This window comes from Mus caroli, unplaced genomic scaffold (assembly GCF_978045245.1).
Source record: "Mus caroli unplaced genomic scaffold, Mus_caroli_1 scaffold_3, whole genome shotgun sequence".
Taxonomy (NCBI): Eukaryota; Metazoa; Chordata; class Mammalia; order Rodentia; family Muridae; genus Mus; species Mus caroli.
Window position 1 is genome coordinate 128395923 of NW_028227258.1, and position 3339 is coordinate 128399261.

The following is a 3339-nucleotide window of genomic DNA, read 5'->3' on the forward strand; positions in this document are numbered from 1 at the left end:
AGGGCTTCTGTGACCTTTTATATTCTGTCAGGATCTTTTAGTAGTTTGAGTGAGAAAGGTCTCCATGTGCTTGTACTTTTAAATGTTTAGTGTACAGTTGGTGAAACTATTTGGTAAAGATTAGGAGGTGTTGCCTCCTTGGAGGAAGTGTGTAACTGGGAGTGACTTGGAGGTTTCAAATGTCAATACCAATCCCAGTTAACTCTTTTTCTGCCTCATACTTGTGGATCAGATGCAAACTCTCAGCTACTTCTCCAATGCCACTCCTACCTACATGCTGCCATGCTCCCTGCCATAATGATCATGGACTCTAATCCTTTGGAACTATGAGTCTCAAGTTAAATGCTTTTAAAAAAAAAGTTGGCTTGGTCATGATATTTTTCACAGCAATAGAAAAGTAATGGAGACACAGTCCATACCTGCTCTCCCACTCAAATACATCATTTGCCTGAAAGCAAATCAAACAATAAATGACAATTTACGACTTGCGTCGCGGCCGCGGAGACTAGAAGGAGGACTCCGGATCCGGCTCGGCGCTTGCCCTCGCTCACCATGGAGAAGACCGAGCTGACCCAGAAGGCCAAGCTGGCCAAGCAGGCCGAGCGCTACAACGACATGGCCACCTGCATGAAAGCCGTGTTGGAGCAGGGCGCCGAGCTGTCCAACGAGGAGCACAACCTGCTGTCGGTGGCCTACAAAAACGTGGTAGGGGACCGCAGGTCTGCCTGGAGGGTCATCTCGAGCATTGAGCAGAAGACCGACAGCTCTGACAAGAAGTTGCAGCTGATTAAGGGCTATCGGGAGAAAGTGTAGTCGGAGCTGAGGTCCATCTGCACCACGGTCCTGGAATTGTTGGATAAGTATTTAATAGCCAATGCAACTAATCCAGAGAGTAAGGTCTTCTATCTGAAAATGAAGGGAGATTATTTCAGGTATCTCGCTGAAGTAGCTTGTGGCGATGATCGAAAACAAACTATAGAAAATTCCCAAGGAGCCTACCAAGAGGCATTTGATATAAGCAAGAAAGAGATGCAGCCTACACATCCAACCCGCCTGGGGCTGACTCTTAACTTTTCTGTATTTTACTATGAGATCCTTAATAATCCAGAGCTTGCCTGCACACTGGCTAAAATGGCTTTTGATGAGGCCATCGCAGAGCTTGATACACTGAACGAAGACTCCTGCAAAGACAGCACCCTCTTCATGCAGTTGCTTAGAGACAACTTAACATTATGGACATCAGACAGTGCAGGAGAAGAATGTGATGCAGCAGAGGGGGCTGAGAACTAAAGGCATCCAGGGCACCAACCTCCTTCCCCTCAAGAAAACCTTTTTACATCTCCATTCCTTATTCCACTTGGATCTCCTCTAGCAAGGAAGCCCATTCATGTGTATGGGATCAACTGTTTATAGTCTTTTCACACTGCAGCTTTGGGAAAACTCATCCCTTGGTTTGTGTTATCTCCGCCTTCCTGGTGTGCAGTTACTGCTGTAGAAAAGTATCAATAGCTTCATTTCATATAAACACGAGTAACTTCCAGACACTTGTGTAGAGGACTGACAGCACAATTGGTATTTCAGTAATCTGAACCAGTCCTTCAAGTGACTGTGTTTTGTATTACTGCGAAGATATGGAAAATGTAGTGTGTTACAATTTAAAGTAATTGTAATAATAACGTCTTGATTTCTACATTCCTTTTCTGAACCTTCTTGGGGGTTTCCTTTCAGAAGCAACTTTTCCATGCTCTTATTACAAATTCCTTTTTAGTAGGAATCCAGAAGTGTTAGATTGAATGGGAAAGTGCTTAATGCATCCGGGCTTGGGGTCACAGATCAAAATGTCTCCCGTGTCACATATTCTGGAGGTTACATCTGTCTGTGACAACAGGGAGTTTCCTTATGCATTCTTCATTTGCTGCTGTTTAAGTTGACAACTTCCTTCCCAATAAAAATTCACTTACACCTCCTGCCTTCGTAGCTCTGGTATTCACTTTACCTTGTGATAGAAGTAGCATGTTGCTGTCAGAATACAAGCATTGCTTTGGGCAAATTAAAATGCATGTCCTTTCTTAATACACTACAAGTCCACGTCTACACTTCAGTACTTTTCATGCAGATTTGTGCACATGGGAGAGGGTATCCGGTTTGTCCAGTGATTGTTCTTTAGAGAGTTGGACCACTATATTGTGTGTTTGCTAATCATTGACTGTAGTCCCCCCCCCCCCAAAAAAAAAGCCTCGTGGAAATGTTATGCCCTATGTAACAGCAGAGTAACATAAAAATAAAACTACATTTTATAAAACCATAAAAAATGACAATTTACATACAAAACAATTACAAAAAAGAATAGAACAAAACAAGCCCTGGCCACTCATGCTAGGCAAATGCTATGTCACTCTAGAGACACTTAGGCCATTGTCCAGAGAGGTGTAACAATGACAGCGTAAAATTAGAGGACAGAACTGAGAATGAATATATTTATATATCCCTACATAACTATCTATCTATGTATCTATCTATCCATTCATCTATCTATCTATCTATCTATCTATCTATCTATCTATCTATCTATCTAGGATTTATTAGAGTGGCTTACAGACTGTGAGCCTTTCAGTCTGACAAGGACCATCTACCAACAGAAGGTTCAAGAATACAGTTCAGTTCACGAGACTGGACGTCTCAACTGGTCTTTAGTATGGGCCAGAATCCTGAAGAAGTAGGTTCTGATGCCAATGAAGGAATGGATTTGACACTCAGAGTGAAGGCAATTAGGGCAGAGCAAACAGCCGTCATCTTCCATGTTCCTTATACTGGCTGTCGCAGAAGGTATAGCCCAGCATGAAGGTGGATCTTCCTACTTCAGAAATGTCCAGATTAAAGATGGTTTTTCCTACTTCAAATGATTTAATTAAGGAAAGTGCCCCACAGTATACCCAGCCACTTGAATTTGAGTTAATTCTAGATGTAGTCAAGTTAACACCAAGCATAGCCATCTTAGCATGGCACTTTGCTAAGACTGAGAGATTTCACCAACTAGAATTTATGGGACAGAAGACAGAAAAGAAGAGAGTCAAGCAGGTGACTCCAGAAATTTGCACAGGTATCCTTTTGAGTATTTGACTTGGTGTTAACTTCTGCTTATATAGAATCTATCTATGAAAAGCCCAGAAAAAAAGATGACCAGGGAAAGAACAACTACAGGGAAGTTGTAAGTTGACTATCAAAGTTTCATAGGATTTGAGTCCTGTCTGCATAATATTGAAAGGTAAGTTCTCACTGCATATGCAGGCAATTGGTTCCAGGACTTCAAAACTCTATACCTTTAGTTTTAGTTCTAAG

The 3339-nt window shown here is 42.0% G+C and overlaps 1 pseudogene; it reads left to right on the top strand.

The window, feature by feature from the left end:
* The first annotated feature begins 497 nt into the window (after positions 1-497).
* Positions 498-1825, top strand: LOC110291539 (14-3-3 protein theta pseudogene; annotated as a pseudogene).
* Positions 1826-3339: the final 1514 nt, after the last annotated feature.